The 15,399-nt window shown below is 47.0% G+C and overlaps 1 non-coding gene across 1 annotated transcript; it reads right to left on the reverse strand.

Moving 5' to 3' along the window:
• Positions 1-13,900: 13,900 nt before the first annotated feature.
• Positions 13,901-13,974, reverse strand: TRNAM-CAU. Its single transcript has one exon. It is a non-coding gene; the product is annotated as a tRNA-Met (tRNA).
• Between the last annotated feature and the right edge of the window lie 1,425 nt (positions 13,975-15,399).

A 15,399-nucleotide genomic window follows, 5' to 3' on the forward strand; every position in this document is an offset into this window, starting at 1 on the left:
AGTGGTTTGGACCCTTGATGGCTCCCATTAACCAGGACAATTGTCTGGAGATGGCTCTGTCCTGCACCATCTGTGAGTCAGGCCAGGAAGAATGAAGGCTTGGGGGTCTCACAGGACATGTCACCATGTCACCTGGTACAGGAATCCATCTTAAACCTGGGGCTTTTCCCCAGGAGAGAGACAAAAGATTCCTGCCTTGTACCAAAGTTATATAAGGGGGTGGAACAGAAGAAAGGTGGCAGCAGTCATGAGAAATCCCCTAGCTACCACCTGAGCTGGAACAAGGACTGTACCAGGCGAAAAGATTGGGCCCAGACAAGAAATAAGTCTAGTCTGCAAAAGAAGCTCATTGGAAGATCTCTGAGGGTGAGATTTTATCTGTATTGAGTTTTGTACTGTATTAGGCTTAGACTTGCATGTTTTTGTTTTATTTTGCTCTATGAAGAATACAAACTGCACAGAGAAGGAAAAGTTAATGCCTTGGAAAAGCCTCTGTGTGATAGATGGGTGGGAGGGTGTCTAAAAAACACTTTTCTCTACATTCCTTTAGAAAATCCAAAGCAGGAAACAGAACCATTGTCTTCTCTGAGGCTTGAGCTCCGAGACCTTCAAATTATGAGACTGACATGCTGCCAACTGTGCTAAGAAGGCCCAGTGAAATGTTTAGGCTCAGTACATATAGGATCCTCCTACAGCAGTGACTGGGGCAGGGAAAGAGCCAGGGTACCACCAGATGTCAGGGTAGATCTCATCCTGACTCTGCTTACACAAGAAATAAGTCTAGTCTGCAAAAGAAGCTTATTGGAAGATCTCTGAGGGTGAGATTTTATCTGTATTGAGGGAAGGAGCCAGGGGTGTGCTGGAAAAAGCAGGGAATCTGGTGCCCACAGACCTGTCCTGGCGGCTTTCACAGGAGCAAATAAATCAATTCTCCCTGCCAGTGAATAATGTACTGGAGCTAATGGCAGCACAGGGTGGATGTTTCCAAGCTGTGCACCCACTGCCACATGTTAGAACTCAATCTCCTTTCCCTAGCAGGGCACTTTCCCTGTGCATTGGGCAAAACAAGTTGGGGAAGCTACATGGGTAACAAAATCCAGTGCTTCAGACAAGGCTTGAACTCATAACCCTGACAGTATCCCGCTTTATACCAACCAGTTGCACCACTGCAGGTGCTTTGGGGGGAAAGCTGGGAAGCAGGCAGTTATCAGTCTCTGGGGTTCACACCTTTGCCTGGTAATTGAAAGGCTGATGCATCAAACCTAACTCAAGATGCGGCTTTTCAGTGATGAGACTCCAGGACATTTTAACAGGAAGAAAATCTCCTCGATTCTGGTTTAGTCCCATTTGACTCCTGCCCATCTTCTCCCCCCGCCTCCCCGCCCTGCCCCACCCCGTCTCTTTCCTTCCCCACTGGGGCCGTGCAGAGAGAAGCCCCAGTCAGTCTCTGTCACAGAGTCTGTATCCCATAAAGGGAGGGAGGCAGGGGTCACTGTAAAACACTGATAATGGGGAGGGGAGGGGTGTCTGTGGTTAGGGGGAGAAAGGATGGAGAACTAACAGTGGGACCCAGAGAGATTGCCCCCAGATTGGGGAGATCCCCTGCTGCCCCCCATCAGCCAGCTGTGGGAAGAACAACTCACTATTGCTTGGGGAAGCCACCTTTAAAAACACAAGTGTAACATGCTAGTTACATTTTAATAAGACCAAAGCCTCAAACCCAGGGTCACAATCACTGGAATGATTTTGTCCTGATATTTTAAACCAGCCGCAGACACAAAGCAAGTCAAATTACAGTTTCCGTTTGGAGTCAGTGCACACACAAGAATCCAGAGGCTTTTAATTCCTTAGGTTCTGCCGCCATTTCATTTCTGTCCTGTTCCAAGATTTATTGTTGTACAAAGCAACGTTAGGCCCTTGGGAGTGTCCCCCTGGTCCTGCCTGCTGCCCCGGCCAAGTTAAAAGAGCCCGAGGACCCCTGCCACCACCAGCACAAGGGGGCTAAGGTGGTTTTCTGCCCACCCTCGCTCCATGTGGCACGCCACTCCCGGGAGCGGCTGGCACGTCCCTGTGGCCCCTGGGGTGGGGGGGTCTCTACGTGCTGCCCCCGCCCCGAGAGCCAACTCTGACAACTGTGGCAATGGGAGCTGCAGGGGTGGAGTCTGCCGGCAGACGTGCTCAAAGGCGCCCCCTGCCCTCCTGCTTATGGGCTGCTGCCAGAGGGGGGTGCGGGTTGCTTTCAGGAGATGCCCGAGGTAAATGCTGCACCCCTCACCCTCTCCTGCATCCCCAACCCAGACCCCACACCTGCACCCAAACTCTCTCCAAGACCCTGCCCCCCACACACCCTGCTGCAGCACAACCCCCTGACTGAGCTCAGACCCTGCATCCAAACTCTCTCCTAGAGCCCAATCCCTCTCCCTCCCACACCCAAACTCCCCCCGAGAGCCTTACACAGCTGTGGGGTGGGGCAGGACTTATACAAACCTGCCGCCCCTGTCCAGCCCAACCTTCTGCTGATGCACCTCAGCCCACACCCGTGCAGGTTTTGAAGCTTCCATTGCTTAAATTCCAGGACACTGAGGGATTTCGGCTCCCCTTTGCCCGCAGGGAGCTTTCACCCCACTGCCAACCAGGTTCATGTACATGGGATCACTGTAGGGGCGCTGGGTCCCTCGGTGTCTTTTCTCTCTCTATGACAGGCCAGGGTGCAATAACTGGGGCACCTGAGCACCCAGGACCGTCTGTGGGGCTGCCATTCCCCTTCCCCTTCTGTGGTCTCATCTGTCATTGACTCCAGCCTTTTTTCTATCCATCGTCAGCACCATCCCAAACCAGCTGCACTCGCCTCAAAAAGACAAAGAGTCCTGTGGCACCTTACAGACTAACAGACATATTGGAGCATAAGCTTTCGTGGGTGAATCCCCACTTCGTCAGATGAATGTCGTGGAAATTTCCAGGGGCAGGTATAAATATGCAGGCAAGAATCAGTCTAGAGATAAGGAGGTTAGTTCAATCAGGGAGGATGAGGCCCTCTTCTAGCAGTCCTGGTGTGAGCATCAAGGGAGGAGAAATTGCTTTTGTAGTTGGCTAGCCAGGCACAAAATTCCCACTCCATTCATCTGAGGAAGTGGGGATTCACCCACAAAAGCTTATGCTCCTGTAGGTCTGTTAGTCTATAAGGTGCCACAGGACTCTGTCGCTTTTTACAGATCCAGACTAACACAGCTACCCCTGTGATACTCAAAAAGACAGTGTCCCCTGGTGGGTGTGTCGAAGAAAAACTCAGTTCTCACTTTTTGTTTGGATGCAGCAAAATCAAATACTTTATTATTTCTCCAGTAATTACCATGGAGGGAGAGAGTGCCATAGGACACAGGGTCCTGGACAGGTCTCTCCACTGGTAAACAATCACAGCAAGCCTTTATACCTTTTACAGACAATTTCTAGCAATAATACAGACAGTAAAAAACAACAAATACATTTTGTTTATACATAAGCTTTCCTGCTATCTCACTAGAAAAACAAGACTGCAAGACTGCACATTGCAAGGTCGTAATAACTTTCACACAATTCACTCTGTCTTACATTATCTTGCTTCCTCACGTCACCAGGGTCACAGTTAACCTAACTCATGCTAACTAACATTCATTAAGATCTCTTCAAAACCTTGTTAATTATTTACTGGCTTCCACACTCCCCCCTTTTGTACTTTTAGTACAACAAACATTTCAAATCCCAATTTGCATCAAACCATGGATATCAGATTCTACAGCAAATATGTCAATCTTAGGGTTTTCATGGGATGTAATGACAATGCATGATCAGCACGAACATGAAAGGTATTGCTATTCTTACGTTATTTACAACAACAACAACAATAATATAATCCTAAATTAACTAACAACACTACAAATAATAACAATCCTATAGGAATAATATAATGGGGCTGTTGTACAATCGTGAACACAAAGCACAAAACATCATACCTAGTACATAAAGTAAACACTCTATAAGCTGTATGAAAGGCATTCCTTCCAGCTTGATATACATTCTAAAACATGGGAATTTGCCCTTGCAATTCAGAGATTCTTCGAACCTTTGGTAACAATGAAAGCAAATTTTGAAACCAATCAGGTACTATTCAAGTCCAATTAAAATATACCTGAAATCTAAGAGCTACATGTAACATTCTATCTGCAGGCCAGGAAATGATAGGATCGCCTGCAGCAGTGGTAAGATCAATATGTATATCTTGTAAAGTGGTGTCATTAACGCACACACAGCTATCATTAGCTTGAAAAAGTGGGTGTCCCGTCAGGGTAGTTCCTTGACCTCCACCCTCTCAACAAATATTGTCATAAACAGTGACAACTTCCCCTAGCTTCAGTTTATAGATACACTGAGCTGTGGTGGTTCTAACGGCCAAAATGTCCATTGACTCTCTATTCTTATCCAAAATGTCAGGTGTCATTCCAGGGGTACTGTCTAGAAATCAGTTGGAGATACCAGGTGGTCTAATTCCCCCAGATGTCTCGGTAAACAATTACAGTCCCACAGGCATCCTCCCCATGGACCCAGCAGGATTCGGTATGTGGGAGCCCACACCCACCCTAACCGGTCCATATGCTTGAAAGGAGCACTGTGAATGTCCACACTTCCATCCAGAAAGTGTCCAAGTATGTCTTCATGACCACAGATCAGATTGTACTCCTGACGTCTGTAAGGGCAGTGGGCCAAGTCTAGTCCAGATCCCACTGCAATGCCTTCCCAGCCTCAGTGATATTCAATACCATCTCTGTCAGTAACTTCTGGGTCATAGAACTAAGGGTGGAAATTATATGTAACTCAGCAACTCCAGCCTGTACTGAAGATAGCTGAGCTTCAAAAATAAGACTAGTGGCCTTTTCTAGTTGCCCCAATTTCTTATCATGTTCTTGGCCTGGAAGAATAGTCCAAATGGCTACTACACTATTGGCCAGATGAAATAACCCAGCCCACAGGGATCTGGTCAATTCCCTTTTTGTCCAGAGGAAATAACCCAGGCCTTTTTGTTGTGCTAATCTAATGGTAGCCCCTTGTGAGCAATCTGGGTATGTAGAAAACTGGATAAGGGCAATGTCAGGTAAAATCCAATTAGGGAGGGCAATACATACTGAAGGATTTATCCAAAACACAGGGCGCAGCCTGTAGAATAAACCCCAAAATCCAAATAATACCACAGCCCCAAGCATGGGTCCCACAAATTTCTTCCTGCCAGTATGTAATTCTGTGTTTCTTCACCAGGGTCAGTTCTCAGTGTCCTTTTCAGTCAGGAATTCCTGGACTTTGGCAATGTCAGTGGAGTGAGTGTGTCTTCTTCTTTCCCAAAACAATCGAGGTTTAGCATCCTACAGGGGAGAGGTTTCCAGCACATATCACCCTGTAATAGCTGTGCTCTTTTCTAGAAAAGTCTAAAGGCACAGTTGGTCTGTCAGTGGTCAAGGGAGCTTTTTCCCCGCTGTCCAGAAGTACAGTAGAACTAGAAGAAAGAATAGGCTAATCATCAATAGGAAAATTCTTCTGATGTGGAGGGGTCTTTTTTTGCAGTGAGAATCCTGGGTCCAAGCAGTCAGTTTGTGGCACTTCACAGCGGTGTCGGTAGTCAGCAGGACTGGGAAAGGGCCTTTCCAGCATGGAGCCAAGGCAGTCTTTCGCTGATGGATCTTTATGTAGACCCAGGCTCCTGGTTCCAACGAGTGGCAAGGTTGCACAGGATCCTTTGGTAGTGCTTCCATCACCTGTGTATAAAAAGACTTAACACATTTCATTAGTGCCTGACAATATTTAAGCATTATGTTATCCAGCAAATGAATGTCCATCTGAGCTGGGGTTAGCGGGGGTGCAGTTGGTAGTCAGCATTGGGTGTCCTGTCAAATTTCATGAGGGCTGAGTCCAGTCGTTCGATTGGGAATGGTTCTCATACACCTCAGTGCCAAAAGAAGGGCATCCGGCCACCTTAAGTTCGTGTCAGCACAAATGTGGGCCAGTTTATTCTGTAAAATCCCGTTCTGGCGTTCCACTGTCCCAACTGTGGGTGGTGAGGGCAGTGAGTTGCACATAACTCCTTCACAATCGGTCCAGTAAAAATGAATTCCACGATCACTGTTGATACCCACAGGGATGGCAAAACGTGGCACAAAATCTTTAAGCAAAATGTCACAACAGTCCTGACACCTGCTTTCCTGCAGGGAAAAGCTTTAACCCAATTGGTAAATACATCAACTAAAACAAATACATATCCATAACCACAACATGTAGACATCGAAATAAAATCAATCTGAATATTTACAAAAGGTCCCCAAGGAGGAGAGTGGGCTGGCCGCTGCACACCAATCTCGTGTAACTGCAGCAAACATTTCCCCCCCTCCCCGTCCCTTGGTAGGCAGCCAAGCGGTGTCCGTGACTGGGGCCAGCGCATGTTAGCCATTCTCTACTTGGCTTTTTTTTTTCTTCATTTAACCCACAAAGGAAACTTTTACTCTTCAATTATACACCTTTTTCCATACCATGAACACATAAACAGTACTGTTATACAGTACAGAAGTATTATCATTCAATGTATGCCACATATACCCTTTCACTAAAATAACCTTATTACAGAACTTTGGAAGAACAAGCCAGGACAAGCACACCCACTTTGAGAAGTTCACTTAATATAACTTCTAGTCCAATAGCTATCCACCATCCCCAGCCCTCTGGCTAAAGTCTGAGGTAGCCAGAAGGATCCCTCGTACAATATGGGGAGTGGGTTACTTTTCATGTCCTTGCTTCCAAAGACTGTCAGTATGCAAATTTTAACAACAATTCTCAATTAAAAGATTTGGCCAATGTAGTTTCTTTCCCTTACTGAAGAAAATGTATTAGACTTTAGTATATCACATTTTTCTGATATAACTAAACACTTTGTACTCTCAGGGCTTGGCTACACTTACAAATTTGCAGCGCTGCAGCAGGGTGTGAAAACACACCCTCTGCAGCGCTGCAAATTGCGGCGCTACAAAGCGCCAGTGTAGTCAAAGCCCCAGCGCTGGGAGCCGCGCTCCCAGCGCTGTCCGTTATTCCCCACAGGGAAGTGGAGTACGGACAGCGCTGGGAGAGTTTTCTCCCAGCGCTGGTGCTTTGATTACACTTAGCGCTTCAAAGCGCTGCCGCGGCAGCGCTTTGAAATGCAAGTGTAGCCAAAGCCTAAGTTGAACAAAACAAGTATCTGCATTGCAATGCAACATTTTCGCTTGATGTCAAATCAGACCATCTCATGAAAATATTAAACACAACAATTCTTTGGCAAAACACCACAAAACAGAACATAGAACACACAACATAATTGTGACTGCCAGTAAATCATAGTATGTTGAATGCTGTGTAGCTGGCATTAATGTTCTTTGATTATCTGAAAGACAAAAACAGAGGTCCACCCCTTCGGGGCAGTTAAATACTTAAAATATACAAATACTCTTGTTGATTCTAGGCAAAACAGAGGAATTACCCCATATTTTCTCGTATGTGCTTCTTAGACAGCCCTGGTTCAGCGGCCTCTACCTTATCAGTTAGTTAATTTGCATTAACACAGATGCTCTCCGGCTTGCTTTTTATTTCTTTTAACTCCTGCTTTTAAACACTGAAAGAAAACATCACCACTTATAGTGCCTGTAGGGCCTAATACAATGTCATTACATAGCACTGTATACATTCTTCAACTGATTTAACAAAATTGTTCATAGCCAAATGAGTGCAATCTAATAATTTCTTTGCCTGAATTCATTCACAAACATGTCAAAGACACCAAAAAACTGTTCTCTTCAGCTTTTTCACAAAGTTCAAGTGCTGTTCCCCCCAGCAAACACAGAGTCAATTTTTCATTTTCCCTTAAAAATCAATTGCTTTCTCCTTTCAACAGCCACTTTACCAATGCAAATCACCATTCCAAATATCCTTCTGAGTATTTGAAATCCTCATGCTTATATTCACTTACTCCTTCTTTCCACTACACCCTCAAAAGTTTCCAAATCTCTCTGTCTGTTGCCCGCCTGCCTGGGCCCGATCCTTTTTTCTTCACTGAATCGTCCCGTCCATGGACACTAGCTTGTTCCACAACCAGTTCTTAGCTAGGAGGGTGGGCTACTCAACTAGCCCCCACCCTTCTGGTCTTGTCCCCAAAACATTTCTACTCACAAGACTACCTGAGTCCTTCCTAGTAAGGCTTGCCACCTGGGCAAAAATACATGGCCACTTAACACATAATCCAAACCCCTTTGGGGGTCTACCCAGAGACCCACCCATTTGTCTGCTGACACTTAAACAAAAAAGAAAATTACACAAAAACAAAGAAAATTACAGTCTAAGCCAAATTTTTCTACTTCTATTATATTGTCCGCTACGGGGGGGGGGCGGGACTGTAAAATTTCAGGACAACCTCAGAGCTTCATCGCACACATGGCTTCCACCCTGAGGAATTACGAACGAGAAGTTCAGTTCCACTCACACACCTAACGCCCAAATGAACAGAGCAGAAAAACATCAGTAACCGGTTAAACAAAACAGAGCCAAAGCTAAATAGTGCACCAAAACCAAATAGTGTTTCCTTATTCTATTAGAGCTCACCTATAATCATGCTATTCTTAACACAAAACACCAACAGTACCAAACAAAGCAAACATAAACTAACAAGGGTAAAACAGATAGATGGTGTAAATTCTGCAATTGCTCACCAAACTGTGACAAATTCCTATTACTAATTTATCCCTCATGTCAGGTGATCAAACTGACAGAGCATATAATCAAATTTTAAAGCTTCATTAAAATAATAAAACAACAATGGAGAGTGTTGGGAATGCTCCCACATCACTCGGGAAAAATATGAATGCCCCAAGCCTTAAGCCACTTTAATACTTACACATATCCAGACTGGCATGTCTGTGTATAATGTTCAGAGAAGGGAAATAGGTGGACGGGAGATTATCCTGTATACAGCTTGTCCAGCATTTCCAACATGCTGCCACTCTTGGGATGGCTGTTCTTTTACACCCTGGAATCTCCTGCGGCGTCTCTTTCAGAGATTCCAGTTCAGGTCAGCTGCCTGTCCGGCTTCAGGGTTGCAAAAACTGTTGGATCTCACTGAACCATTAAGCTTTGCAAATGCAATCTCAGTTTTGTAACTTATACTGCTTTTTTTTGGTTTGCCTTTTTTTTTTTTCCACAACCAGCTGGGGCTGAAGCAGTTTTACTTAGCACTTAGCATAGTCCACACTAATTCATGACCTTGAAGACAAAACAACTTCTCCCTTATCTCAGGGCTAAGCCGAATTTCAAATTAACCCGTTCCTAGACAAATTGCTCACACTGTAACAGAGGTTTTTCTTTGTGATTAAAGCTCCACTGAGATATATGATCTTATCTAGATTGAAGGTACCTTCTAATGGGCATTGTTTAAATGAATTTTCACGCGTATACAGATTCCAATCATTTAAATACCTGCAGGTTTTAGGACCATAATGTACGTACATGTAATATGCTGGGGTACCCTTAGGGGGTAAGGCGGAATATTTAGACAGTCCCTTACCCATTTTCCACTCACACAGGAGAGACTCACAAGGAAAGGGGAGGGAAGATGGGTTCACACACTCCTAGACCCAGGCAGCTTCCTCGCCGGACTATGCCAGGCTGAGTCAGCCCACCGTGGGTCGGATCTCCTAAAGATCCACTAGTTACTGGGCTAGCCCGGTAACAGCCACTCACACTGGTGTACACACACACACACCAAGGCCTCTTTTTCTTCCTTTTTCTTTTTCTTTCTTTTTTTTTTTTTTTTAACCCTTTTTCAACCTTTTTATCTTTTTTTTTTTTTTTTTTTTTAAACCATGATGCATCTTTACCTGGTCCGGACCAATACCATGAGGCGGTATGACAACCCCTCTTGAGGCGGTAAAAACCCCTCAGCACCGGTGCATTCTAATGCATTTACCTATGCATTACCTTATGCATTTCCTTGGCCAACTCAGCAGTTCCCAGTACTGCAATAAACTAACCTTATTGGGGCCTCTCCCCAATACCACTTTGCATCTGATCCTGCTGCACAGTCAATAAATTCAGATGGCGTGAGCCCAACAGAGAGACAGATGTCCTCACGGAAAGTCCTCCTCCGATACCCCAATAGAGATTTCAAAAGGTCTCATACCTCTCATGTGGCGCCATGGGGTTCGAAGGGGAATGATCCGTAGTAGTTGTCTGTGGGTCCGTGGGCGTTGCCATCCCGGACGAGCCCCCAAATTGTCGAAGAAAAACTCAGTTCTCACTTTTTGTTTGGATGCAGCAAAATCAAATACTTTATTATTTCTCCAGTAATTACCATGGAGGGAGAGAGTGCCATAGGACACAGGGTCCTGGACAGGTCTCTCCACTGGTAAACAATCACAGCAAGCCTTTATACCTTTTACAGACAATTTCTAGCAATAATACAGACAGTAAAAAACAACAAATACATTTTGTTTATACATAAGCTTTCCTGCTATCTCACTAGAAAAACAAGACTGCAAGACTGCACATTGCAAGGTCGTAATAACTTTCACACAATTCATTCTGTCTTACATTATCTTGCTTCCTCACGTCACCAGGGTCACAGTTAACCTAACTCATGCTAACTAACATTCATTAAGATCTCTTCAAAACCTTGTTAATTATTTACTGGCTTCCACAGGTGTAAATCACTGACCTCTCTCCTCTCTGAGCACTGACTGGCCCTCTGTTTCCTTGCCTCTCAGTCTGAGCAGATGGGACCTTTCCCTCCAATGCTGGGGGATTCGCCCGTCTCATCTACCCTTGTCCCAAGCAGCACAGCGGGTGGGACTCTTACATATACGGAGGTGACTTAGGAACAGAAACCGCCCCCGACCTTCCATGCAATTGGCACTTGCCCCTCACTGAGCAGGATTGAAACTCCTGCAGGGAGACTGCTGGGCCACATCCCCTCTGGGCATGAGCAAAGCAGCAGAGTGAAAAAGTGAACCAGGAAATGCTGAGAATTGAATCCAGGGCCTCATACATGCAAAGTATGTACTCTACCACTGAGCTACATCCCCAGCTAGGCTGCAGGTTACTCTCAGAGCTGTCGTATTCCCAGAGCATCCAGTGGCCTAACAGCAGCATGGGGGACACATTCCCTGCTCTGAGGCCAAACCTGCTGTCCTGGAGGCTGCTGGTTCTTAGGGTCACTTTGCAGCAGGGCCAGATTCGATGTGTGGGGCAGAGAGAGTGGGTGCCCTGGGCTCAGGGTGCAGAGATACAATCAGGCCTCTCCCCTGCATTGGGTGGGGGGTGCTGCCACCTCCTGCTGGAAGGTAATGGGAGGGGAGGGGCGCTGTGAGTCGCTCAGCACCTGACCCTGGTGGCAGAAGTGCTGTGGGAAGCTCCAGGTGTTTCTAGGATCTGCTATTGCCACCTGCCTGTGAAGTCCAGCTTTCCCCAGCACATTCACTGCGCTGCAATTGGGTCACTGTTTCCATGGCTGAACAGCGAAGAATCGCTCCCAGTTTCCCTTCTATCTGCAGCAGGATTAGCCTGTGTCAGTGGTTAATGAGGTGGATCTAGTTGTAGATTGTTATTCATTCCCCACCTTGACAATTCACACTGTCCCTTTCCTACTCAAATCCCCAGCACCTCAGTGATCCTGGTAGCAGGGGTTTGGTCCTGAGATTTTCAGAGTCCTTTTTCCCCTCCACCTGCAGTGAACTCAGCTTTTCCCCCATCCCAGACAATCCATGAAATAACAACAGGGGCATAAAGAAAGAGGGGAGGGAACATCTCACGGCCAGGGCTGGATGTGCCCAGGGCCCCCTGCTTGTCCATTGTTTCCATGGAATTTGGCCCCCTGCTTTGCACAAGGGACAGAGAAAGATCTTGCTGTTCCTGTGTCTCTGCAAGGAAAATTGTGCTTCCCTAGGAAAGAGAGGTGGGAAATGGCCCCATGGTGGGACAATATCCTCAGGATTAAGACCTAAGGACTCAGGCTGAGAACTGATAGAACTGCACTCATCTGGGATTTAACAAATTCTCTTCCATGGAGCAGGGCCAGATCCAGCGTTTTTGCCACCCCAAGCGGAAAAAAAAATAAAAAAGCTGCAATCAATGGCAGCTCTACCTCTGCTGCTTTTGGCCACAAGTCCTTCCCTCTGAGAGGGACGAATTACTACTGAAGCCTCCCCTTTCCATTGGCCGCCCCAGGCACCTGCTTGCTGTGCTGGTGCCTGGAGCCAGCCCTGCCCTGGAGACATTGCGAAGATGGGGGAATCAGGAAAATACCATGGATTCGTTTATGTTGTAAGTGAAGAATAACTGAAGCAGTTTTGGCTTAAAATAACATTTTCCTGACTGGAAATTGAACCCAGGCCCTAGCAATGACAGTGCCAAATCCTAACCATTAGACCACCAGGGAGGAAACGATGTTGTTTTTCTTCTCACTTATGTTACACTTTCTTAGGCTACTTTCTATCCAATTTCTGAAGCTGCTCCATTGTCCATTCCCTGAGGGGTTAAGAGCAGAGAGTGCAGGAATCCCTGTACTCAGGGTCACAACCTGAGCCCAACCCAAGCCACTGAAACAAACACAAATGATGCTTCCTCCAGCAGGATCACAGAGGAACACAAAGAAAACCCATGAGGAATAATCCTCCTCTGCCTTCATTTACCCCATCGCAACCCTCTCAGCAGCCAACTCTTGTGGGAAGGACACTGAGCTGATAGGAGCTCTGGCATAGAGACCAAGGGAGGGGTGTTGCACCCCCTGGGTGTCAGCTGGTCACATTCTGACTCAGGAGGAGGAGGGAAAGGCCATGGCCACATGATGGGGCCAGTATGTACCAGATCCACAACATGGTTCTTTTATGTGGGATGACTCTGAATATTGACTGATCTCCACTCCCTTGGATTTGAAGAGATGTTTAGTTGTGCACTTAGGAGGCTGAAGCAATTTTATGGATGGGGACATTAGGACTGAAGGGTTATTTAATGTTGTAGAAATTGTTAAAAACACTGAGCTTAAACTGGAACTGCCTGTTGTTAAAGGCTGGTTTCCCCACGTCAGTTCCATAAGCTCTGCTAGAAACACCCTGGGTTCTCTCCTGCCTCGGTGGGAACTGCAGGGAATCGTCCCCTGCTGCCTTTGGCTCCAGGCTGGTTTTTCTGGGGAGGGGACGTGGAATTGATTTCTTTGCTGTTGAGAAGGGAGCTGGGCCAGTTCTCAGAGAACGAGAACTCCCAGCATCTTCCCAGCCCAGCCCAGGCTGCTGCCCTGTCCCAGCCTCTGTTCCCCTGGGGGCCCTACGTGTTTGACTCTAGAGCAGGCCGGGAGCAGCAGCTGAGGCAGAGGACAGCCTGCACCGGGCAGTTAAGAAGGAGTTTAGCCAGCAAAAAAGGTAAAATGGCAGTGGAGTATCACCTTGGACTCGACGGCATTTCTCCATTGGTCTGTCTGCTTTGGGGCAGGGACTATAAACACGTCCTGCTGCTTTTGTTATTTCAAAGGGCGGTTTAGGATTTTCATTCTCACACACGGTGCACGAAGCAGGACTCAACCTTTGCCGTAAACTAAACGAGCTGCTCACAGATTCTGGCAGCTACAATGAGCATTTGGGTGAGAGCTCAGACCTGCCCCTGTCCCAGAGGGAGGGGGGTCATCTGTGTGGGGACTGGACCACTGACCTACCTGCTCCTAACTCCCAAACTTTCAGTAACTCTATTATCAGTGCCTGTGAGTGTTATTTAAACCATAAGAAAAATCACACTGGGCTAGACCAAAGGCCCATCTAGCTCTGAAGCTTGTCTTCTGACAGTAGCCAAAAGCACGTGCCCCAACAACCAGTCAACAAGGCACCACTGGGAGTTGAACCCAGGATCTCCTGTTTATGAAACAGATGCTTTAGCCAGCTAAGCCATGGTGCCTGTGGGTGGCTAAAACATAGGATCTGCCCACACCTGACTCCCTGCCATAGGAGCCTGACAAGCTTTGCTTGTGTTTGGTTTCTGCAAAGCAGAGGAGCAGGTGACGTTTCCCTTACAAGTTGTGTGTGAGTGAATCTTTGGCCAGGTCAGCACTAAAAAGTTGTTTCAGCATCATTATATTGCTCAGGTGTGTGAAAAACACACAACGCTACCTCGGTCGGCAGCTTGTGGCTGGTGCACACACGGCAATGCCACGTCTGGTGACAAAACTGCCCTGTTTTACTGACAAAATAAAACGACTTTGATGAGAGGTCTAGAGCTTTTTGCAGCAAACTTGAAGTGACAGAGTAGATGCTGCTGTTCATTATATCACCATAACTGGCCTCCTCCAGTATCCCACAATGCCCGCTGTGAACTCGCCTGCCCTGCATTCCTGCTACAGAGCCATGAGCCCCTCCCCTTTCATCGCTCTGGGAAGTTCTGACAGCTGAGCCTGCTGCTCTGCTCCGGCAGCCAGGAGCAAATCACTGCCATGGATGCTGCTCTCTCCCGCACTGCGAACACAGAGCAAGTGGCGGGAGTTTCCTTACAGTGTAGGGGGGCCACTGGCATCCGAACTGTGACATGCCCAGGTCATCCCTTCCCTCGAGGAGGCTCTTACCTTCTAAACAGGGACGTCTGTTTTCTAGTAAAATCAGGAAAAGGGAAGGAGAAAACTCAAAAGAGGTTCCTCCTGGTGCTCACGTACCTGAACCCAAATACTCTCTCAGTCCTCAAAGAGAGACCTGGAGAAGGAGACTCGCTGAAGCAAAGCCACAGGGGTCTCTGAGGTTTCCCTGGCCCCTCATCCCTGTCCTGCCTGGCTGATGTCAGCATCTCTCTGTGAGGTCACCACCTCCCCACCACCTTTGACCAACAGTCTGAGGTCCTGCAAAAGGCCTTTGTGAGGTCACTGCCACACCCCTCCCTTGCTGTGCTAATGTCCTGCCCCTAGCCAGGCACTTTGGAGGTTTGAGCTACTCCCTGTGGATCACCCCACTCAAGGAGCATTCGTTCTAGGCAGCAAGCCGGCTAGACAGTAAAACATGAGATGTTGCTCCCAATGCTACACTCAGTTTTTCAGAAATTAGTCGACCTTATGGCCAGAAGAGACCATTAGAGCATCTAATCTGACCCCCTGCATATCACAGGCCACCTGTATGACACAAGTGCTGTCGTGAAAGGGGTCTATGGAGAGGTTATGATTGGCTGATTAGAATTAGGCTATCTCTAGATGTGTATTTTTTTTGTAGTTGATGTTATAAATATTGGCTCGATGCTGCCCATATTTCAAACTTGTGCTATGCTTCCGGGGAACACCCCAGCCAGACAAGTTGGTGTCAGTTCTGCCTAGCCTGCTTGATGGCCCATTAAGGACCATCAGCT

The sequence above is a fragment of the Mauremys mutica genome, unplaced genomic scaffold (assembly GCF_020497125.1).
Source record: "Mauremys mutica isolate MM-2020 ecotype Southern unplaced genomic scaffold, ASM2049712v1 001291F_np12_obj, whole genome shotgun sequence".
NCBI lineage: Eukaryota > Metazoa > Chordata > Testudines > Geoemydidae > Mauremys > Mauremys mutica.